Source organism: Sus scrofa, chromosome 4, assembly GCF_000003025.6.
Source record: "Sus scrofa isolate TJ Tabasco breed Duroc chromosome 4, Sscrofa11.1, whole genome shotgun sequence".
NCBI classification, from domain to species: Eukaryota; Metazoa; Chordata; class Mammalia; order Artiodactyla; family Suidae; genus Sus; species Sus scrofa.
Window position 1 is genome coordinate 128,463,593 of NC_010446.5, and position 25,402 is coordinate 128,488,994.

The 25,402-nt window shown below is 44.4% G+C and overlaps 1 long non-coding RNA gene across 1 annotated transcript; it reads left to right on the top strand.

Moving 5' to 3' along the window:
* Window positions 14,702-21,432, top strand: LOC110260445. The gene is made up of 2 exons (XR_002343748.1): window positions 14,702-17,000; window positions 18,140-21,432. It is a non-coding gene; the product is annotated as an uncharacterized LOC110260445 (long non-coding RNA).

Below are 25,402 nucleotides of genomic sequence, written 5' to 3' on the forward strand. Positions count from 1 at the left end.
TGCTTGGGGTTCATTGAGTTTCTTACTCTTTTTTTGGTTTGTTTTTTTCAAGGCTACACCCATGGCATATGGAGGTTCCCAGGCTAGGGGTCCAGTCCGAGCTGCAGCTGAGGCCACAGCCACAGCCACAGCCATAGCAACGCGGGATCCGAGCCGCATCTGCGACCTACAGCACAGCTCATGGCAATGCCGGCTCCTTAACCCACTGAGCAAGGCTAGGGATCAAACTTGCAACCTCATGGCTCCTAGTCAGATTCATTTCCGCTGCACCATGACGGGAACTCCCAGTGTCTTGGATTTGTAATTTTAGAGATTTAAGTACATTTGAAAATATTTTAGCCTCATTTCTTCAAATCATAATTTTTTTCTTCTCGCCTCTGGCGTTTCTCCTCCCTCCCTCGTCTCTGACTCCTATTATTTGTATCAGACTGTTTAAAGGAGTCCTGTAATGGACTAACACTTGATGAAATGTTTGTTTTCATTTTCAGTCTGTTTCTCTCTGATTTTTGAGTGGTTTCTGTTTCTGTGTTTTCAAGTTCATTATCTGTTCTTCTAAAATGTCTAACCTGCAGTTGATCCAATCCTGTGTTGTTTATCTCAGCATCGTAGTCTCTCCCCTGGAGCTTCTATTTGGGTATTTCTCCTACGTTCTTTTTCTCCACCTAACCTGCTCACTTTCCCCCTAAGCCTCTGGAACATACAGAATACAGTTACAATAACTGCTTTAAGGCCCTTGCTTTGTTAGTGGCATCATATGCGTAATTTCTTGATGACTTTATTCTGCTCCACGTTAAGAACTGTGTCTTCCTGCCTCTTAGCAGGCTTTGGTCTGATCGCGTGCCAGGCGTTGCGAATTTGGCCTTGTGGAGCACGGAACATCCTCTATCCCTATAAATATTCTTCAGCTATGACCTCGGGGGCAGTTAAATTTGGAAATAGTTTGACCCTTTGAGTCTTGCTTTTAAGCATTCTGAGATGGGACCCGAAAGGGCTCAGTCTAGAATTAATCTTCCCGTATTGGGGAGATGAAATCCTTGTGAGGGCTCCATCTGATGTTCTGTGAGTTAGGAGGTTTTTCTACTCTGCCTGGTGGGAACAGAAACTATTTCTGAGTGAGTTTTGAGCCGTCTTCCTTTGAACTTTTTCCGAAGGTCCTTTCCCAGCTGCAGATGGTGTCTCATGCGTTCGTCTGGATCAGCACTCAGAAGAACATCAAGGGGAGAGACCCCCGTGGCCTCTGGAACGCCCTCTCTAGCCAGTCTCTCCCCTCTGTTGCTCTGTTCTGGAAACTCCTACTTCCTTGACTTCTCCAAACCCAAGGAGACCCTCAGGCTTCCTCACGTGTTCCTCTCTCTGTGCTACAACCTGGCAGTTCTCTCCAGACAGTGAGTCAGGGCAAATGTATGATTCATCTTGTTTATTTCTTCTCTGTCAGGAATCCTTGTCTTTCATTATTCATTTTAAATATCTTGAAAGCTTTTATTTCATGTATTCCATCCAGGTTTTCTGTTGTTTCACATAGAAGGATAACTCTTGGCTGAAGTAACAGCCTCTTTGAAAGTCTATCTTTCTTTTTATTTTCTCAATTTACTGCTTTTCTGGTGCTCATTTTTATCACCTTTCTTCCTCTGATATTCTGTGGGCAGTGGGCCATGGGCGGTGCTTTTAATATATCCAGAATACAACTGCATCTTTCCATCTCTTTCTCAAATGACTGTGTGGAAGCCATCGTCACTGCTTTCCTGCATTATCGCATGACTTTTTCTGGGACTTTCCTGGATTATTTTTTCTGTTCTCCCAAACCTATATCCATCTATAGTCTATTCATAATGCGGTAACCAGAATAATCTGTTTAATAGCTATGGAAAAAAAAACAAAAAAAACAAACAAACAACAACAACAAAAAAACACTCTTCTGCTAAGAATCCTGCAGTGGCTCCTCATTGTATTCTCAATATAAGTTAATAATTTATAATGGCCTAAGGCACCATATAATCTTGCTTCTGCTATCCCTTTAGCATCATCTCCAAGGGTGTTCCATGTGGCCTACTCCTTTTTGGTGAGCAGGTCTCCTTCCTGTTCTTTGAACCACCCAGACATATATCCATGGAGCCTCTCCACCTGCTCTTCCTTCTGCCTGGAAGGCTGTTACCTCCAGAACCGACAAGGCTTGCTCTCTGGCCAGTTGTGCTTCAGTGTTCCCGTCATGGCTCAGCAGATGAAGAACACTGACTAGGATCCGTGGGCATGGGGGTTCAATCCCTGGCCTGACTCAGTGGGTTAAGGGTCTGGTGTTGCTGTGAGCTGTGCTGTAGGTCTCACACTGCTGTGGCTGTGGTGTAGGCCAGCAGTGGCAGGCCCCATTCGACCCCTAGCCTGGGAACTTGCATACGCTGCGCATGTGGCCCTAAAAAACCATAAATAAGTACACAGAGTTGTACCTCCATCTGCGCCGCCCTCCACCTCGGCCCACACAGTCCTGATGCCCTTGCCCTCCGCCCTTCGCTCTCCCCGCCATCCGTCCGACATGACTCTTCCGTGCCAGCCTCTGGGCCGCCTCTCTATCCCATGAGCGCAACAGGTCCTTTCTGCTGCTTTTTGGATTTCCCAGTCCCTCTTCTTGGGAGAGTCTCCAGCAAAAAGATCCGTGTTTCTCTCCTTTAAGCTTTTCTTCATCTGCCGCCTTGTCCGTGGGTCTTTATTAACCATCTTATGCATTATTTATTTATTTATTTACTGTCTTTTTAGAGCTGCACCTGTGGCTTATGGAAGTTCCCAGGCTATGGGTTGAATGGGAGCGGTAGCTCCTGGGCTACACCACAGCCACAGCCATGCAGGATCCCAGCTGCATCGGAGACCTACACCAGAGCTCACAGCAGTGCCAGATCCTGCACCCACTGAGCGAGGCCAGGGATCGAACCTGTGTCCTCATGGATACTAGTCGGGCTCATTACCACTGAGCCATGACGGGAACTCCAGTTAACCATTTTGTTTAAAATGGGATCTCTCCCCTGACTCTCTGGCTTTGTATATCCTGTCTCTTGGTTTATTTTCCCAGGAAGACTTATAAGATGATGCACTGTACATTTTAATATCTATGTGTTTTATTGTCTGTCTCTCCCACTAAAATGGAAGCGACACATGGACAGAGATTTTTATCTTTTTTTCCTCCTCTCAGCTTTATTTTCAGAACTTAGAAGTGGTCCTGGCGTGTGGTAGGTCCTTGATAAGTGTAGTTAATTACATTTTAAAAATAGCATTGTCCTAAAATTACCAAGTTCAAAACCTAGAAGTGAATAGTTTGACACATTTAAAACATTTTCCACATTGTGTATGGATTTCGAAATACCTACGTTGCATTTTCCCTCCAGAACTCTTTCTTCTGGAGGTGTCATAGTTAGGAGTTAAGAACTACCTCGTGTATCTAAGCACCCAGTGTTCATGTCACAAAGTTGATAAGGCGTAAAACTAAGAGTACTAGTGTCTTTCCCCCAAAAAACTTATTAATCTGAATTTGCCTGTACATCTTTCACCTTCACTGCCCAGCTTCCAGACCCACAGAATAGAAATTGCAAAAATGCTTTATAATTAGGTGGCACCTTGATGGAGAACAGGGATTAACACAGGTTTATTTTTCACTATACGTATTCAATCCACTATTCAATCCCTATTACATCTCTGTTCAGTGAGTTTCTGTGACCATGTTACACATAAAGAAACTGGGTTAAGCGTGACTGGCCCTCGCATCAAGAGCTTGGGTCAGAACCCGGCTTTCTCTTCCTTCTAAGCCCACCTTGTTGCCGCTACGGGTGCCACTTCCCTGTCAGCAGGGAGAATGACCCTGGGGATCCGCCGGGCAGGGAGGAACAGAACCCAGACACCCGTGCTCGTAGGGACCGATCGGACCGAGGCCACCCCACCATCGGTGTCTCGGCGTCATCTCTGGATGGCGTGGCACCGTCGTTAATGTTCATGATGATAGAACCAAGTCATCAAAAAAAGATTAATTACATTGCATCCACTCTGTTTAAGAAGGCAGGAAAGTGTGAAATCCATTTTAGAAAGATTTCCATCAAAAATGATTAAAATTTTCAGCTATCCAGAATGATTCATTCCCTGGGGTTTCTACATAGCCAAATATGTAAATGAAAAGGCACAAATATTGCTCATTTCACACAAAACAAAACAAACAAGCAAATCATAAAAAAAAAAAAAAGGTGCAGACAGGACAGGACTTCATGGAATTGAGGCTTGGCCAGACCACAGAGCACCCACGGCGGATGCCAGCATCATTTGATGTCATATCTTTTCTCGTCGGTCAGCTGTCCGTTAAAGTTTTAATTATTTTGATGATTTCTCCTGTTATACAATCTCTTAGGGTGGGTAAATATGTCCCCTGTACTCCCAGGCACATACTTGGAACGATTGAATCAGCCTTACGCGCCCCTTCCCCCAAACCCTAACTGCTTCAAATATACCAGGGAGCTTACCTTAATACTAAGAGGGAAGCTTCAACAGAAAGGAAGCTATCAAAAATATTTATAAAGTAGAAGGTAGATGGGGAGAAACTGCTTAATGGGCAGGGAGTTCCCTTGGGTTTATAAAAATGTTTTAGAACTAAATAGGGGTGATGTTTGCTCAACATTGTTCATGCAGGAAATGTTCCCGCATTGTTCACTTCAAAATGGCTCATTTTATGTTATGTGAATTTCACTTCAGTTTAAAAAGAGTATAACTAGGATTAATCTCCAAAATAAAAAGGCAGAGTGGTTCTAATCACCATTGCCCTGTTCTTAGAAAAGTAAATCCTAGCATCTCTTCTTGGGACAGGAACTCCCCAGCTGAGATTACCTTCCAGGGCAAAAGGCCACAGAGGAAGAATAATCGAATCTGGATGCTGGGAAAGGTCAACCATCATCAGCCAGGTAGACCCCAGGATGCTGTGCCTGCAATGAGCTCCTCGCCCGCAGAGGCCACTTACACATTACCTCTGGTCCTCAGCACGAGGTGTGTGCCTGATACAGTAAATGATGGAGTTTGAGTGAATTAGTTAAACAAGCGGAGTTAAGCAAGGGGGGGATGCTGCAGTGTCATGGCCCCCAAGTCCCATGCTGACCAAGGGAAGACTGAATCCAGGAGCACCGGTGCCCATCTCCAAACCAAAGCAGGCAGCCAGAAGGGCTTGGAGGTCCCCGCAGGGGAACTGGACCCACCTCGAGGTCCGAGAATCCAGTAAGAAGCCAGTGAAAAAAGTACATTCCTGGATCCACCTCCAGGTAGTCTGGTTCAGGAGGTCTCAGGCGGGGTCTGGAAATCTGTATCTGAAAATCGGCTCTCAGGTGGTTTCATGCGGGAAGCCTGTGCACCACCCTCTTAGAAAAATGGAAGCTCAGGCTTGGGAATGGCCAGTGCCTTTTACATAAGAAGGTTCAGAACCAGTAGCCCCTGCCTTCTTTTGCCTTTGCTTTCATTTAATCTAAGAACTTTTATATAACGACCAAAATGGTCCAGAACATGAAAAAGCCTTGTGGTGGCGTGAGCTTTAGAAACATTTGCCATGATGGAGAAGCGCCTCTCTCAGGAGTGTTCACGTGAATCCCTTTGCACGGTGCAGGGTTTTGATGGCTTGGCTCCCAGGGTTCCTTCCAGCTCTGATTCTCCAATTCTATAATGAAATCAGGCTGAAGGAGGGGAAGAAACAGATGATTCCTGCATGTGTAACCACTTTGAAAAATGTGGATGACAATAAAAATGTGAAATACTCTTTTTATTAATGATTGGAAGCGGAAGCCTAACATTATTTTTTGAACATTTCTGAACTTCATTTCTATTTTCATGAAAATATTTAACGGAATATTGTTTACAAACAGGCAAATTTGGGGGAAACGTGAACTTATTTGTAAAATATAACAGATAAGATCTTTCAGGACCTATTTTGTCATCAGTGTTAATAATAATTTCACTGTTTTCCTGATTTTAAAAGTAATAAACTTTCATTGGGGAAAATTTGTAAGATTCAGAAAAGTTAAAAGGAGAAAAGTTAAAGAAGAAAATTTTTACCACCAGGAGAGAACCTCTATTTGGAGTATGTATTTCCCTCTCCCCCAAAGCCTACGCCACAGCCACACATAGCCACACCCCAGGATCTGAGTCCATCTGCCACCCACACCACAGCTCATGGAGACGCTGGATCCTTAACCCACTGAGTGAGGCCAGGGATCGAACCCATGTCCTCATGGATACTAGTTGGGTTTGTAACCTGCTGAGCCACCATGGGAGCTCCCCCTTTAAAATGTTCTTAAGCAGCCACATGCTACACCATTAGCGAATGGATGCATGCCAGCAGGAAGTGGCCATCGGAGCAAGGTGGATGTTGCCAAGGGGAGACATGAACTCCAGGGCCCGTTTGGCCATTTCTAAACTGGGGCAAGCACAGCGAGCTCTGGTTTTGATTTAGTTTCTTATCTTTGGACATTTAGAGCATTTTTATCTGTTCACTTATAGTAGCGATTCCACGCCAGCACTTCTGCTCCTGGCCACTGGCTCTCCTCTGTATCTTTAGGTTCGAGTCGCAGGGATGGAGATTGTGGTTCAGGCTCTACCAAAATGTGTAGACATTCCATACAGATGTTCAAGGCGCCTGACACAAAGACTGCGCCACGTTACGCTCCCACCAACCGTGGATGAGTTTCTCTCAATGCACAGTGGCAAGCGTGCGTGTTAATAATAAAAACAAAACTTTCCACCAAATTTAGTGGGTAACAACTTGAAATCTTGCTTTTATTTCTTCTCCTTTGACTACTACTTATTGAATATGTGTGTATGTCCGTATTACACATTTGTATCTTGTTTTAAGATGTTTCCAATTTCGCTTTTATAGCATTTCTTCACTTAGGCCTAATTATGGGAAATTCAATGTTCAAAATGTCTTTGGAGTGAAAAAAAAAGGATAGGGATGAGACTATTTTAAAGAAGAGGATACAACTATCTAGTTATTTTCATATTTTTCTTATAAAGACGCAAAAATATTTGTGGCATGGTGTGGTATTTGCGGAGCTATGAAACGCAAACTCTTTTTCTCAGAAAAATAATATGACCATAAATACGAATGACTTCAAAAACATTGAGAGGCACCATGCAATAATAAATATACATTTTCCAAATAACTCTACCAAAATTGTGTTTTTAATAAACTGAAAGTTTTCAGTTAGAAAGAAATAGTTCTTGGCAACTTTTTTTTAATATTAAACAAATCCCCTCAAATCTCAAATTGAACAAAAGGTTTCTTCAACTGCTGTGATAATCGAAATATCTTGCCCCGATTCCTTATAAAAGCCTGTCTTCACCCAGGTGGTGTCCCTTGCTGCCGGCACCTTTGACCTTCTTCCTGAAGTCCCATCTCCTGTCTGGACATCTGCCCCCAGGTTTTGGATCATGTCTGGCTTATGAACTCCAGCCCATTCTTCAAGGCACTGTACAGTCATCAGTTCCTGAATTTCGTGTATATCCTTTCCCTCAATGAAGCTTTTTCCTATAAAATAAAGCACTTTTGAAAATAAGCAATGTAAACCCATTGCCACATTCTAACATTACAATCTGGCAAAAGATGGGCACAATTTTAGAGCAAGAGTTGAATAAGCACAACTTTCTCGAAGCTATACCTGTATCGATCAACTGTACCCTAATCCACTTTATTTAATCTGACTTTGTTTCAGGAAACAAGCTTTTCCTTTCGTTGGTGATGTTTCAGGTGTTGAAAACGTGGATTTTGCTGTTTCCTAGCAGTGGCTCTCGTCGTGTTGGCTTGAATCCTCTGAGAGGAGACGGCGCCTTGCTTTCCCATTGCTGTTCAGGTCTCCCTATCAAGTCTACTTTCTTGTATAAAGGAAAAATTGTCTTCTTTCCTCTCTCTCTCTCTCTCTCTCTTTTTTTTTGTTTTTTTTGTTTTTTTGTTTTTTGTCTTTTTAGGGCCCCACCTGAGGTACATGGATGTTGCCATAGCAAGTGGGATCTAAGCTGCATCTGTGACCTACACCACAGCTCACGGGAACACTGGATCCTTAACCCACTAAGTGGGGCCAAGGATCGAACCTGCGTCCTCATGGATACTAGTTGGGTTCAGGTTCATTACCACTGAGCTGCAATGGGAACTCCTGTCTTCTCAATTTTTTTCTTTCTCTACTTTTCACCGTAAGATTATAAATGGCAACAAAATATTGTGGCAATTTTAAAAATGGTTTTCACAAAACCATGGTTCCCAACATTTTTAGTACTCTCCTATTACTTCATGTATCAAAGTGTGTGCATGAGTCTGAAATTCAAAATACGCAAAAAGAAACGCTGCTGCTCCTTTGCCATGGCTGATCTAAACGTTCAAGCCCTCCGTCCTGTTAGGTATTAGTGAATGCAGACTTAAACTTGGTAATTAAGAGAATTCCAGACTCATGCCTTGAAGCAAAAGTCGTGGGGTAAATATTCAGGTCAGTTCATTTAAAGGCCAGCTTCTTCTTGGTGAGATAGTTTTCTTCTTTCTGCCTTTTCTCTCAAGATGGTGTTTGAGCTCATGGAGAAGCTTCTGCATCCTCCTTGCAAAGAAGACAGAAAGCTGCACGTTGTCCTTTGTATCTTTGTTTGTCAGTGATGTGACCAAGCCAGTCTGGTCTCTGGTCTCTTTAGTCATGAGGCATCTGGCACTAGTGCCCACTGAATTGTTAACACTGCTTTTTGTTTTGTTTTGTTTTTTTGCGGGGGTGGGGGGAGGGGGCTTGTAGAAAGCCATTGCTGCCATGCATGGCTTATACATGGCAGAGCTCTGTCCAGCTTACCTTTCACTGGTCCATCGGCTCCACCTCAGCTCTTACTGACTCAGAGAATCTCGGGTCAGCTTCCTGCCATCTGCTCCTAGTCTCGCTGGGGTGATCTCGCTGAAGGTAGGCTGCTTCTCCATTCAACTGACTACCTACTTGTGCCTCCTACATCCTTAAGCGAACCCGTGGCTCCCTCCACCCACCTCCCCTCTCTGCCTGCGTGTGCCCGCAGCACCTGCTCCTCCAGAGAGGTTACCCGATGCCCATGTGAGCTGCCTTGGGGAGGTACTTCTCAGGACTTTCCTCTGATTAAATACTTCTCGGTCAGCAATTTCTAGAGGACAATCTAGAAACTTCTCCAGCGGCGGCGGCATCGTGTGGCCATCCTTCGGATCAGAGGCATTTTCTTCAGAGGTCTGTAATTTACCTGAGCTGCATCTGAAGCATCAAGTTCAGAGAATTTTTTCAAACCTTCCCTCTTCCCTCTTGCGTCTTCCTGAGGGGAAAACCAGGACGCATAATTAGGATTCTTGCCACCTTTCCTTGAATTCTTTCAGAATCCCCATCAGGACTATACCTTTTGCTTTCTGCTGTTGAAGACTTCCCTACATGAAGTCTTTTCTCTCTATACGAAAGCATATTTTCCTACCTCCATGGTTTCATTTGTGTAGTATTTGTATGGTCGCTCTTGGAATTTAAAAGGCCCCTTTCTTTTGCCACAAATCCTGATTCATAAACTTTTGTCTCACCATGCACTGATAAAAAATAAAAACAACATTCCTGGAACACTGATTTTTTTTTTTCCTCTTTGTATTCCTGCTTTAATAATCCAAATCCTGCCTGTGATAACGGATGCCTCTGGCTGCCTAGGGGGGAGGGTCAATTAATTTATTTCAAAAAGTCTTATCCTTGTTGCAGTTGAATTGATGATATTGATAAATTACTTTTATCTTCCAGTTGTTTCCAAATTCATTTCTTAGAGGAACCATTCCTTTTCTCCAGAACCTACTTTTAAAAACAAAGTGTTTTTAAACAAAGATACACTGTAGTTTATCTTCAGCTACGCAAGTTTCCATGTTGTACTGCACATAAAGATTGCAAGGAAAATGTTTTTGCTTCTTTTTTTTTTTTCCCAATTTCAATCCAATTCAACAAGTATCAGTTAACACTTTTTAAACCAGCCTATAACTGTGACTTATACAGGAAAGAGAGGTTTACAAAAGGAAAACACACGATGCTAAATGTTCAAATGCAAGTAACCAGAGGCATACATGAAATCATCAAAGACTTTGCAATGCAAGACTTGGAGTAATTTTGGGTCAACATGTGTGTACGGTTTGTAAGAGGCACGTAGTAGATATTTATGGTTCCTTACTATGTGTTGCATAGACAACAGAGTAGTTTATCTTTGCATCTTGAAAATGCTGTGAGTTAGAGGGGGCAGTAAGGAAGGAGAAGGATGGGCTGGACCTCACATTTGGGGTAGAATCTGAAAATGGGGTAATGAGGAAATGATCTATTTCAGGCAAGAAGAAAACAGCATGGGGGACGACTTGGGAAATAAGAATTGTGGTCTCAGAAGACCGTTTTGTTATGTTAAGCTTTAAACTGGCTGAACAACATGAGTCATTCTAGAAAAATGTATTTTTTTCAGATATTTGTTCTTGGCATTGGCTCCCTTGTTCCCCCCACCCCCATATTTTTCCTAAAGCAAATGCTTTGTCATCTTCTTCCTCTTCATGCGATTGATGTTGGCTCCTTCCACTGCTTCTGTTTGCTCGGTCACCGCATCTGTGGGAGTCTCTCTGCTCCCAAGTGGTCTGACTAAGTGAGGCTCCTCGCAAACCATGGGCAGCCCCCGGTTCAACCCCAGTGGGCTTGAAGCTTTTAACTTTGGACTAAAGTCATGTTTGCTGCTAGAAGCTTGTTTTTCTTTTAATGTTGCAGCTAAATTTCCATTGAAATAAGAATAGTTCAAAATAATAAAAAAAAAATGCTGCCCTTTCATCTTTGCTCATTCCTATCACCGCCAAACATATCAAGAGAATGAGGTGATAGACAGCTCTGCTGAAACTGCTTCCTCCAGGGTCCCAGAGGCCTGAAGAGACCCATCTTGAAGACTTTCATTCCAATTTAGCTCTTCTTGACTTCTCTGCCACCCTTGGCACTTTAGCCAAGCCCTCTTAAAATACATTTGCTTGGTTTCTAGAGTGGAGCACTTTTCCGATCTGCCGCCTACCTCTCAGGACGATGCTTTTTTCGGATGTGCACTTGATAATTTCACGACAACAACTTTGGTGCAGAGTGTGTGTTTTAAATGTATAAATATGAAAACTCATCGAACTGCTCTAATGTGAAGCATGTGAAGGCAGCGGTGGAATTTTAAAAGATGCAGGAATCTCTTATTTTCATGCACAAATTCCACAGTTGGTCTTTGGGAAAAGCATGCAACCTAGGTGGAGGCAAACCTCTGTTCAAATTGCAGCTTCGCACTTGCTAGCAGTGGCCTCTGAGCGTCAAGCTCTTCACCTGCTACAGCAGAAAGAGAGGACCCAAGGTCCTGACATTTAAATGAGGTGATACTTAGAGAGAAAGAATCCGACACGACTTCGGGGATGTCATGGGCCCTTGGGTGATAGCTGCTATTATGGTGGGTGTTAACTGTATTACGATGCCGATAATTTCATCAAAGCCAGACGTGGCAAGGCTTTTTGTTTATGGCTCCTGTTCTTTTTGGGGGAGGGAGGCTCTTCTGCTTTGCCTTTTTCTGCTGAAGAAGTCGATCGACTGATGGAACGATGAAGTCGCCCCTTCCTCACATTTTACCGTGTGGGCGTGGGTGTTGCCTCTGTCCCTCCAGGCTCGGAGGTGGTCACCTTAGAAGCTTCCAGGTGGTCCTACTATTCAAGGAACTCTAGGTCTCTGCAAAGAAACAACTGACTCACAATCTCCCACTCATTTCGTGCCTGACATTGTGAGAGATGCTGAAGGTAAGAAATGAGGGTGAGATCCTGCTGGACAGGAGAGGCTCAGGGCTGCATCTGTCCTTTCAGGCACAGGTAGAGGTGACAAGCGGCCACCTGAGAAGGTCAGCAGAGTTGACCTGGGAGCTGAGGGGGGACAGAAGTCCTGTCATATTTCGGTCCCTCCGAGCCTCACCGTTGCCATTGCTCCTGGCCGGTGTCTCGCTAGGGCCTTCTCTTCCACCACCTCAGCCAAACGCTGCTCAATTGACCTTGCTAGGAACAGCTGAGGTCATAGTCAAGCATTCACCCACTATGCTTTTGCTTACTGAAGTCAAAGGCATTAAGGTCCAGGCATGATCAGCCCTACTCTGCCCCCAGTTCCACTCCAGCCTCTCTCTGGAGCCCCTGTCACTTACCTCAGGCTGTGGGGCTTATGCCTGGATCCTAAGTCCTCGGGGAAACCTGGGGCATGGCTTGTCCAACTTACCAAACGTGGGGCCTTTCAGATGCTGTGACGGCTCTGGGTTTTTTCCTCCTGGATTCTTGGTTCTTTACCTTCTAGGCCGAGCTTCCATGGTCAGGTGATGGGTTGCTGTCCGCCCTCCTGGAGGTAAGAAGAAGGACGTCAGGGACAGCAGGAGAGAAAATGCTGGACCACGAGCTCTATGGGGACAGAGGCCAAGTCTGCTTTATTCTCCAGAATAAAACCCACACGCAGTCTGGCTCAACATTATTCTGTTAAATTAATGAGCCCCACTCCCTGTGTTTTTTCAACAGCATAGGGAGAAGGATGAATATGGTTCCTCGTGTGATTTTACAAAAATTCATTGTTCCAGAGTTTTTTTCTTTTGTCCAAGCTGCACAACCACTGTGTTTTGTGGCTTTTCCCTGAGGGCTTTATTGGTGTATTTATTTGCAGAGTTTGCCTATGGCTTGGCAGATAGGATCTGTAACAGAGCACAGAGAAGAGGAATCGGGCGCTGGTTTGAAATTTACTGGTGGCCTCTTATGGCTGGAATACTTGAACACGGGCAGGGTGAGGAAGTCTCTAAATATTGTTTACCCTTTTTATCTGTTAGACGGCGACCGACATCCCCAAGCGCATAAGGTTATATAGTTAATGATCAGTCATTGGGCATATTTGTCTCGTTCTAAGTATATTTGCCTTGTTCTCGCGCCGAAGAGGTTTTTTTCTTTTAATTCGTTTGTTTTTGTTTGGTTTGTTTCTTTCTTAACATTAAACGGAGAGCTTTCCCCTTTGTTTTACTCTCTGGTCTAGAAATAGCTCCACTAGAAAAGCTAAATGTCTCTTCAAAATGTATGTACACGGACTGGTTGGCAGTACAAATTGGTAAACCTATGAGTAGATACTGCAATCTAAAGGATATCCCCGTAGGCCCAGATCCAAAATGAGAAAAAGACATTTCTGAATCCTATGAAGGTAATAGAGACCATGGCAGGCTTACACAAAATTGGGGGCCCAGCCATGAATATTCTAGGTGCACCACAACATATTACTATGCTTCTCCATACCCTTCTCTCAATACAGCATATGTTTTTGTCATAATAATACTTTATCTGCAGTTGATTTGCTTTAATTGCTTTGATACCATGCTCCTCGTAACAATATTTGCGATGAAATCCCTGGTCTACTAAACATACTGCTCTCATGGAAGGTTTTAATGCTCGTCGAGCTTCTTTGTAACTAACAAGTACTGGATTGGGGCTTATGGCAGCCTATTTCAAAGTAAACGTTTCATCAATGTTTGGGTTTTTTTTTTTTTTTGGTATTTAGTGTTAAAATGAAATAGGACCATTAACCCATCTGACAGCCTCTTTTAAGATATCGTGCTTCCGAAACATGAATATAAAAAGAAAAAGCATTATCTTAGCCTGCCCCTTCCGATTCTGTCTCTGTGTAGTATTTTCTCAGATGAGTGTGGTTGGTTGACTGTTGTTTCAACTAGTCAATGCCGATTAGCCGGTAAGTTCCTTGGTAGTAAAATTTGGTTCTTGCTCACCTAATCTGTGGTTGAGTGTTATTCAGGCTCTTGCTCTCTGCTCCTACTGCGGACGGAGGACTCAGAAGAGCAGCAAATATGATCCCCTATCACTTACTTCAGATATGGCTTTTAAATGATGCTCTTTTTTTTCCTCATTAACTTAAGATAAAGTTTCTAAAACTCTGGTTGGCATTTTGAAAAAGCAACACTATACATTTTTAAAATAGATTTCTTGGAAAATCAAAGCTTCCAACCCATACCATGGCCAATGACAAAACACCAGCTAATGTCCACACCAATACAGGAGAAACATGAGAAGAGTTATAAATGATATGAATGGCATTTTCATTGCAGAGAAAGTGATTGTAAATTAAACAAGTCCTTGGGCCTGCTCAATGATGACAATAACACTAATGGCCGTAACAGGAGACATCATTTATTGGGGGCGAGCTGTCTGCGAAACTCTGAGATAAAGGAACGCTAACACTCACAACAGCCCTGGATGTATGTCATTCCTATTTTGCAGGTAAGGACATCAAAGCTAGGACGTTTATATTCCTGGCTGAACGCTTCTTGTTGGAAACGTACAGACTTGCAACATAGAACCGTATCTCTCTGATTTTAATGTCCAGCCTCTTTGAATATCTTCCTCAGCACACTTGAACCCCAAACACCTAGCTCCAACGATGTGGAAAATGTGAACTTCCTGGTAGGGTTTATAGACTCCCTAGTGGACTTAATTAATTTGTGCCATTTTTCTGTGAACAACCTTTTTATCAATGTTTGTAAATCCACACTGTAAACAGAACCCTAAACATTGATTTTATGGATTTTATTTCAATCATCCACACTGATTGAAAGTCCACCCTAGCCAAAAAAAAAAAAAAAAAAAAAAAAAAAAAAAAAAAAAAAAAAAAAAGAAAGTCCACCCTCAGCTTCCATGGTCTACATGGATGACCTTCTCAGTTGGCCAGTTGTTACCGCTTCCTGTGCCTGAATGTCAGACCACCAGGAAGCTTCTAAGGCGACCACCTCCGAGCCTGGAGGGACAGAGACAACACCCACGCCCACACAGTAAAATGTGAGGAAGGGGCGACTTCATCGTTCCATCAGTCGTCGACTTCTTCAGCAGAAAAAGGCAAAGCAGAAGAGCCTCCCTCCCCCAAAAAGAACAGGAGCCATAAACAAAAAGCCTTGCCACGTCTGGCTTTGATGAAATTATCGGCATCGTAATACAGTTAACACCCACCATAATAGCAGCTATCACCCAAGGGCCCATGACATCCCCGAAGTCGTGTCCGATTCTGTCTGTCTAAGTATCACCTCATTTAAATGTCAGGACCTTGGGTCCTCTCTTTCTGCTGTAGCAGGTGAAGAGCTTGACGCTCAGAGGCCACTGCTAGCAAGTGCGAAGCTGCAATTTGAACAGAGGTTTGCCTCCACCTAGGTTGCATGCTTTTCCCAAAGACCAACTGTGGAATTTGTGCATGAAAATAAGAGATTCCTGCATCTTTTAAAATTCCACCGCTGCCTTCACATGCTTCACGTTAGAGCAGTTCGATGAGTTTTCATACTTACACATTTAAAACACACACTCTGCACCAAAGTTATTGTCGTGAAATTATCAAGAGCGCATCCAAGAATTGGGAGCCAAATAAGGTAACCACTGGCCTTGTTGTTATTGTTATCTTTGTTTTATGGAGGGGGTGTGTGTGTGTCTTTGTGTGTGTGTTACCCACAATATTAAGAGAACGCAATTCTTGAGATTGATGATTATTTTCCACTTATCTCCAGGGTTAAATAAAGAAGAAAGTCATCAAAATACATCATTTATACGGTGAGCTAGCTTATGCCCTGTCTGATGAAAGACAAATTGGGAAACATTTGCAGTGTTGGATGCAGGCATCAATTTTGGGTGCTATCTATTAGAACTGCATGTAACCTTATTATGCTGTTATCCAAATAAAAGATGGATATTGAGAGGAAGAACGAGAGGCCAAGCATTGCTGGTTCTTTACCTAAGTTCATCCTGGAAGAAGGCCCCGTTCTGGTGCCATATCTAATTACCACCACCTAATTTAGTTCATGTTTATGTAATTATTTGTCTTATTTCTGAAAGAGATTTACCAGTAAAATGACTAATTTTTAAGAAGAAACCCAATATATTTCAGAGACTCTGCCAATGTGTAATGTCTTCTAACACTGGCCAAAAATAGCAATGGACTAATTTTGAAATAACTGTTTTCTCTGCAAAATCCTCGATGCTGTTCTCATTTGCCCTCCGTTCTTGAAACCCCCACCTCCAAACTCCCACCCCGGAAAGAAAGAGAAACAGATTACAGTAAATTTGGCAAGGAATTCTATGTGCATCATTTTCTTAGAAGTCACGTGCTTTGGATTTCCTCTTGTTTATGATATATTAAAATACCTTCCAGATGTTTTTAATTATAAAAAAGTTCTCAAGAAAACAGAGTAATCCATAATAAAATTTCCTCTTTTTTTTTTAATGGCCAATAAATTGGTATATTTCAGCTTATCAAACTGCCCCATACTTCTGAGGATGACCTCTGTGAAGAAGGGCAGGCATCGAGCAGGACACAGCTCGATTTGGGCAGATACAGAATTTTACCGAGAACACTTTCAGTTCCTGTTTCCAATTGAGGCTGCTCCCTGCCTGGGGCCTTGCCTAATGTAAAAGCCCATTGGCTGGAACTGCTTAAATGTCCCACACAAATATAAACACCTCCGCAGAGTTGGGAGGATGAAAGGAGCTGCTTATTGATATTGTATATGCTCAGGTTTGGATGTGGGACACAGGAAAGACAGCACCGAGCTGCTGGTACGTGATGCAAAAGCTGGGCTGCATGAAGCGGTTTCATTTACTGAGGTTGGATGTGTGCCCAGATTGCCATAGGAGAATTCAGGAAAACAGTAAGGAGAACCTCAGAACTGGTTGGGGGGAACAGCCACAGGGGGCAGAAGAATAAATACATCTGAAGACTGTGCTTCCAGGAATGAAAGGACTAGCCTCCGGGGAACAGTCAGGAGCCCCCCACACCCCCACCGGCCCTCTCCGTTTCTACTTGAGGTTATCTGTGTGCTCATCCTAATTCTGATTCAGAGTAACTGTAAGACTGTAATTTGGCTGCAAGAGGAGAGAGAGGGCGAGGCAGGAAGAAGCCTTAGCCTGCCTTGCCTGGCGGTTTGTAAGCTTAGCAAGGAGAGTAAGTGTTTTTCTTTTCCTATAATGTTACCCAAAGAGAAAGAGCCTTGTGGATTACAGCCAGGGTGGCTTTTTAAAACGTATCTGCTGAGTATCTATCATGTGGGACAGACCAGGGAGCTTTTAGGAAGCACAGGTTTTGCGACTCACAATACGAATTTAAATTTGAATGGGCCGTTTATTGGGCTCACTTCCTAGAACGTTTTCTGATAATTAACTCTCTCATCACGCTGCTCCACCTCATGTCTTTGTTTGTAATGTTAGTGGGTTTGCCAGAGATGCTAAGTGTGTAAATGCTGATGGCCCCGAGAGGCAGTGCCTCAGGTTAGGTGCCTGCGAGGAAGTGGTGCTTGAGGAAATGCTAAGTAAAGACAATCAGACCTTGAGACACAGACAGACTCGTCGCACAATCCGTATTGATTGTGCTTCCCCAGTAAACAGAGAAAAAAGAGGATTTTACAGAAGGTAGGAACTGAGTTTCCTGGATAAGAGGGAATGGGGCATCAGAGGAAAGTTATAGGATTACGGCAGAGACATTTCAGCTCAAAGGTGAGCAGACTGGCATTTACAGGGAAGGATGTGAGGATACACATGTCTCCTACGGGCAGCAAAAAAAAAAAAAATTACCAATGGGTCAAGGGCAGTTATCTTGCTACAGGCGTTTTAAATGTGGGTCTTTACAGCCATGCATGAAATAAGTTCCAGATGGGCCAAAATGTTATTATTTGTTTCTGCCATCAAAATGTGCCCCTTGGTAATGAGCAGACAATGCCAGGGAAAAGGAGGGAAAGGAATATTATGCTGCCAACAGTAGCATCGTCTGTAGTGACAACACCGTGGTAAGAAAGGAACAGGATGAAAGGAGGTATCGCTAGTGACCAGCCTTGATGACCACGTGCTGCAACTGGAGTTAGAAATTTGGAAGAATCTCTGGGAAAATCACTTCTGAGAGAAGAGCAGGTCAATCAACACTTCACGTGAAATGGGGCGAGTTAGGGACCTTCCATCCTTACGGCAGCGATGAGGCTTTTTTGTAGTTCTTAAGAGCAACCGCCTAATGCACGAATGGAGGGAAAGAAACAGATGGAGGACCCCGGAACTCAGGTTAGCAGACATTTATTTCTAAGTCGTATGTTTTAGGCAGACCTCGGGTCCCGTTAAAGAGAGAAGGACTGCCCGTGACTGCGGCGCAGGAATTCTCTGGACTCTTCTAGCCAGAAGACGCACCAGCTGAGAAGGCTTCAACTGAAGATCACCGTTGCTTAGATGTGGGAGCCTGCTCCGAGCATCCAGGCTTTCATCTGCAGGAGATCAAGTGGAGCCGTCGAAGAAAGAACAACTCCCAGCCCCTCCTTGTGCCAGTTCAAACCGAGACCCACGGGGGGACAGATGTCCCAGCGCGATCTGCTCACAAGATGAGCGGTGGGGCCCACAGCCCCAGCTCGTGGTCCTCGCCCTCTAAGACTTTATCGTTCCAAGTACCGTCTGCTCAGAAATAACCCGAATGCAGCCCCAGCCTCCTCTTTTCTTGCCTCCTCCCATCCTCTCCACCTCGCTCTCGCCTCCTGGGCACTGGCTGGCTTTCCGCTCAAGGAACAGGGCAGGCGAGCCCTGTTCTCTCTAGGCTCCCTTTGCCCGTGTGTCCTGCCTCACTGCAGCGCCCTGCGGGGCTCACGGTCTTCCTTCCTCAGTGTCCGTAAAAGTGGGACTTGATCCACGCGGGCTTCCCAGGGCACCTTCTGCAGGACAGCTCTGCCCCCACCCCACCTCCGTCTTTTTGATCCTGTTTCATCGTCTGTAGATTCTTATCTCCACCAGATAGACTGGGTAATTTTAGACTCTTTCCTTGCTTCTGCCCCTTGAATGTGACCTTTCTGAAAGCAGAGTCTTGATCCATTTTGTTTGTACCCATCTCCCAAGCCTAGACTAGTCGCTGGCTCTTAGTAGGTGTGCAATGAATATTTGTCGACTATATGAATTTGAGGAAAAGCACAAAATGCCCTTTTGGACTGAAGATGAAAGACACAGCGGCTCCAGTTGGCAGAATCACGGCGGCTTTGGGAAGATGATGTGAATTTACCAAGTGCCCTGGTCAGTGGTGGTGAAAGGTTGTAGCAGATGACTCATAATTAAATATCTTTCACACACTGGGTTTTTGCACGTGCACGCACACAGATGCACAAGCCATTCGGCTAGTTTCTAAACTAGAGGACACCCCGTTAAATTTGAAGTTTAGATACACAATGAATATCTTTATTATAACTAGGTCTCATGCCATATTTAGGGAAACTTATAGCAATTATTTCTTTATTGTTTATCTGAATTTAAATTTAACTGGGCACCCTATATTTTATCTAGCAAGCTTATGTATAGGGAACAACATAATGAGAGGTATGGGTGATTTTTCAGAGCTCAGAATTTACATAATTAATGTAGGAAAGACAAAGCAGGGAATGGCAAAAGCTAGAATTCATTCACATTCTCCGCCCGCTGCAGCTCTGGGGCAGATTCAGGGTATTTATCTTATAGCCACACTCCCAGATGAGGTTTTGTGTTTTTTCCCATTTTAGAATCTCCCTTAACTGGACTCTCTTACAGTTTTTGAGAATTCTAAGATGTATTTATTTTAATGTTGCTTTTTTGTTCCCCATACTGTCTCCAGAATTTCATAGAGGACCTTGTCCGAAATGACTCACAGTCTATGGTGGTGGCTATTTGGCTTTCTTGATATCTTTTTATCAAATATAACTCTCAATTCCACGCTCTTTATTTGGGACACATTTCTTTAGTGCTAATTCTTAGCATTAATGCTGACCAATGATGGGAATCCCTTTTAATAGATTGTAATTTTAAAATTACAGTTATGTTGAAATTGAAATAACCACAAGATCGTTGCCAAAACGACTCACGAAAAGCTTATTTCAGAAAAACAGAAGCATGACTGAAAATGATATGGACAAAAGAAGAATATTTCTGTTTAGCAGCTAAAGAGATGCTTTTGTAAGTTTAAAACATAAAACTTTGAGGTTGTAAGATTCTTGATGGCTTTTTAAAGTTATAAATTAATTTTTAAAAAATTATTTCAAATTTCGTGCATATAGAGAGGAATTATGAATATTTCAAGTTGCTTGCTTTAAATATTCGCATGAAATGCAATGGCCTTGAGTGGGACTCTCTGACCGCCAAGGCTTAGAAGTACTTTGGTAGGTCATACGACCGACGGAAGTCAGACAATTACCAGCAAATGTATTCGGTGTGCTGTCAAGTTTTAAAACCCAGTATTCAAAGAAGGGAGAGACCATCGGGACTGGGACAGTTGGAAAAGCTTCGCCGAGAAAGGGGGGGCTCAATGTCTGCCGTGGAGGGTGGACTGCGGGCGTTTTCTCCGAGAGAAGGGTGACCGTAAGGCCAGGAAGAAGCAGTCTGCACGCAACTTCGGAGAGGAAATAAGAATAAGAGGCTGTACAAGAGCCAGAGATGATGGAGGACACAAGGAAAAAGTAGAACTGCTTCTGTTCGGAATTTCTGGGCCGTAATCCTAGACGAGAAGCACAGACTCTAGACCTAAGGTCACTGGCTGCAGAGCTGTCATACATGCCACCACGGGAGTCACGTTCATTGCAAAGTCGGCTCCGCAAAGCTGGCTCCGAACTTGGGTGTACCTCTCCCAGCCGAAGAGACCGCAGGAACTGGCATTTTCCTTCTTCCAGCGCTCCTTTAAGGAAATCATCATCCTTCTCAGATGTTTGAGCTTGTGGGGTGACTTCGACTCAGAATGAAGACCCGCAGACTCCTGTCTGTGGCTACAAATGGATATTTAGGTCTCTGAGAATTTCAAGTGATTGGCCGCTTTGAGACCAGAAGGTGAGAGACGAGCCTCATCCTGCGTTTTGGCCACAGGCGGGTCGAATCGGGCACTAAGATGCCTTTCCAAGCATTAGTCTCCTTAAGACCAGGCACACTGTTCAGAGGGCTGCCCCTTCCTGGCCATTGTCCCCCACGAAAGAGGAAGGTATTTGGGGAAGATGTATTTTGCCAGCTCGTCCATCGGAGAATATTTGTTCACTAATGTATTTCGTGAACACTGTACAAGTTACCCGGGACAGTTCCTTCTGATCATGTACCGCCCAGATTTACACTCCGTGACTTCGTAGAAGATGCAGCTCTCATCCCCGGTGTGAGCAGTTGTGCGGCGGCGGCGATTTGCAGAATGAAGCTCTTCTTTGCAGACACTGTAATTAGCACTCGTCTTATTTATACATCTCCCTCACCATGGTGTGTCCCCTTTAAAAATATTTTTATTTAAAATGGCATGCAAGGAAATAGCTCGGCACGCGTAGGGGAGAAAAAAAAAGAAGAAACAACAAACTGCTGATAAATCCATCTGTTGAGAAACCGCAGTACACAAATTAAAAGAGTAAGTTAACATCGTATGTCTTAATCGCCTCGCACCATTGTTCACGCCCACTGTTTCTTGCAGGATAGTCAGAAGGTATTTTTTCCAGGAGACCATCCCCGGTTAGTTCACGCCCTGGAACTGCTTTGCTTGTTTTAAATAGGTCCCTTGTTCGCTCAGACCCCTACATATGAAGGAGGTCCAGCCTCAGGAAAGTGACCTGTCTATATGGTTTTCCTCCTCTCGTATTTATTTTGTCTTCCCCCCAGCTCCTCTTTCAAACAATTCATAGTTACCAAAAGATTTATTAAATTTCTCGCCAGAGTTTCCCTACTAAATGCAAACTGTGATTCTGCCTCTAGCCGAGCAAGATGCAGTCACTCAACAGGCCGGAGATTTCTTTTCTTAATTCTTAAATGTTTCCCTTCCTCCATTCCTTGTGAGACAGGTGAGAAAAGCAATTGCCCCCGCTGCTTAATGCATCACAACTCAGAAACTCTCTCCATCCCTGTAATTCTGAATCCCAGCCCAGCTGGCGGTTCCTGGATTTCAGACCCTGAATATGAGTTCAGCACTTTTAAATCAATCACTCCGAACAGTATTTCTGTCAAATGGAAACCTTTTCTTCTTTGGCAGAAAGGCTTTCCTGATTTCGACTGCAGCCCTGGAGAACTGAGCAGTCTCATAAATGAAACCAGGATGTAGGAGAAAAATTAAACTAGATATAATTTTCTAACGTTGTCATTGGAAGAGTCCTGTTCCACTCACTGTGCAGTAAGATGAAGGCACTGCTGACCCTGTAAGAGTTTTCACGCCGTTCCCCCTTCCAGGCGAATGGCTCGCTGCTGTTTGACCAGCAAGGGGTCGCTTGGGTTAGGAGGGAATAGGAGGAGGAGCGAAACACTCCTTGGGGTCTCTTCCCCGAACTTAAAATTCTCCTCCAATTACTAAAATCCTCTACCAATTAGACTGCTTCGTAAACGCCGCTCGTTATTGCTCTTAGCAACTCCTGCCTCTCCCCCCACCCCCGAAAGTCCTGTTGGTGGGGGTGGGATGGGGGGACAGGACGAAGGCCTCTTGGTTTAAGCCAGGTGTGACACAGGAGCTGCAAAAATGACACTTCTGCCTCCGTTCTGCTGGGGCAAGTTGAAACCTCAAGCCTCGAAACTAAAGAAATAACATCAAAGCCCTGAAAAGGATACAAAAGACTCTCTTTGGGGCCTTAAATAATAATAACAAAAAAGTTTTAGATCATGCTATTCACAGGGTGCTGCTCTTTTTTTTTGGTCTTTTTCTGGGGCTGCTCCCGCGGCATATGGAGGTTCCCAGGCTAGGGGTCAAATCGGAGCTGCAGCTCCCGGCCTACGCCAGAGCCACAGCAACGCGGGATCCAGTCCTCGTCTGCGACCTACCCCACAGCTCACGGCAACACCGGATCCTTAACCCACGGAGCGAGGCCAGGGATCAAACCCGCAACCTCATGGTTCCTAGTCGGATTCGCTAACCACTGAGCCATGATGGGAACTCCCAGAGCGCTGCTCTTGGCTCTTCTCCTGTACCCTCCGTGAATGCCACTGATGACCCACACATCAACACGGAAATGAATGCTTCCTGTGTTCTCAACCTCCTGCTGTACTCTTCATTTCCTATGTGCGTGGTGCTCCGACCACCTAACGTAATCTACAGTATGCACCGGGGCCGAGTCCCTAGAGTTCTTAAGAAGTTTCCTAAAGAGGTGCTAATTTTCTGCACCAGATTTTTGCTTTGAAGGATATTTACGAAGGTGTTTCCCGCCACGTTTTATGTGATGGCTGTGTCACCCACACCTTGATTTCTTCACGGTGCTCCAGATATTCCACATGACCCCTTAGATACCGTGCAACTCTTTCATCTATGGATAACCGTTGATTTATAGATATTAGACATGAGGATTTGAGCTCTCAGTTAGATTGGAGCTGGCAGTTAGAGGGAAATGGGAACGGTGGGGAAAGAAGATTTAAACATGCATGGAGTTGAGCATGGCTGACAAATTTATGGAGATAATTTTGAAATAAGTACATTCATTCATTCATTCAATATTTATTCAACACATATTTATTGAGCGTTTACTATTATTGTGTATTGAGTGCCAGGCACTATGTTAGCTGTTGAAATTCAGCGGGAAAAGAAACAGACGTGCTCCCTGGCTTTATGAGTTCGGGACATTGGCCTCAGCAGCAGGAAGACCAAGTTTTTGAATTCTTGAATGAAACATTGCTGTAGAATTGCTATAGAATCCCGAAAGTCTAATCTAAATATGAAACAATAGGGCAGGGAGCATATAAGAAGTGTATTTCAAATGAATGGCTAAAAAACCACATTATTCAAAGTTTGAGCTGAGAAGCACCTTAAAGATGAACTTCCCAGCCTCCCCGTTAACCGTGATGAAAGTCCTGTTTATGTCGCACGTGGTTAATTGCCGAGCTGAATCCAGAACCCGCATCTCTGGACGCGCAGGAAAGTACCTATCGAATGAGGGCTCTCTGAATATTTGTCTCGTAGAATTCCACCAGGGAGTGTACAAAGGAAAAAGTGCCAGGCTCTGAAGTGTGCCCTCACCCCCACTGGCATGCGGGACCCTTAACCTCCAGCACATCAGAAGGGGACCTTACACGGAAATAGATCTCCTTTAGACGAAATTCACGAAAGTAAGATGAAGTGGTGCTGGCATAGCGTGGGGCCCTAACTCAGCACGTCTGATATCCTTGTATAAAGAAGTCATTTGGAATCTGACCTGTACAAACACACACACACACTGCGGTATAAGAACTGGAGTTACACTGTCAAAAACCAGAGAGCTCCCAGAAGCTAAGAGAGGCCTGAGAGAGGTCCTTCTCTGCTGCCTTCAGAGGAAGCAAGAATCTGCTGACCCTTTGATCTCAGATGTATAACCTCGAGAACTGAGACGACAAATTTCTGTTCAGTCATAGTTTGTGACGCTTCCTCACACAAATTACGAAGCTATCGTAGAGCACAGCTCCACGAAAGGTCTACTCCGCTTTTGCGTCTTCGTTCCTTTACTTACTCATCAAATCAAATTTATTGAGCACCTGCTACGTGCGAAGCACTACACAAAACCCTGGGAAAACAAAGATGACAAAGACCGGATCACCATCTTCGAAAAGCACATGAATATTCCAGAGCGTTAAATAATTCTATCATTGGGTCCCTCCCACCCCAATCTGGGATCCACTTCCATCTGTGTGAGTCTTTCCCCATAAGGATGATTTATTCCTCCAATCGACTCCGAAAGACTAGACTCCACTTCTGTCTCAGGCCCAGGCTCTTCCCTGGAATTATATGAACATGTGGCTTTCCCAGGAGTAGTAACTGTCTCCAGCCAGTGAGTCATGGGCTGGGGGTGGAAGCCAGGCCAGTGACAGTCCCTCAGCGTGCTATTAACCAAGCAGCTCAAATCCACCCACCAGAGGAGCACAGCGAGGCCACCCCCGAGTCCCTGTCATGCTTTACCAGGGCTATAAAGGGAGTATTTAAAATTTTAAAGTTTTCCAATGAAATATACAAAAGTTGGTTATTTAGCAGTTTATCAACTTTACCCTTCTGTGGCAAAGGGAATCGACAGTGAAATTGCTCAAAGGCGGCTTCAAAACTCCTTTCTGCCATTTTATTGCAACTTTAAAGAGGGCGAAAAACAAGTCCCGCAGTAGGTCCCTGGCCGGCTCTGCCGCTGCCCCTCCGAGGGCACGTTTGCGCTTCTCCAGCTGGTGCTGCTGGAGTCAGTCCCTTTGGGCCCTGGCTGGGACCACATGGCCGGTCAGCCTTCCAGGGCTGTGTCTGTGGCAACCAGAAGCCAGAGGAAAGCTCTGGCTGTGTAACCATCACTCAGGGCCCCTGCCTCACCGTCCCTGTCGCCTCTCCCCGTGTCCCCAAAGCTTCCTGGCCCCGCTGACCCAGCGGCTGCTTTCCTGGAAAGGACAGTGAGAACGAATTCAAGAGGAATACCAGGC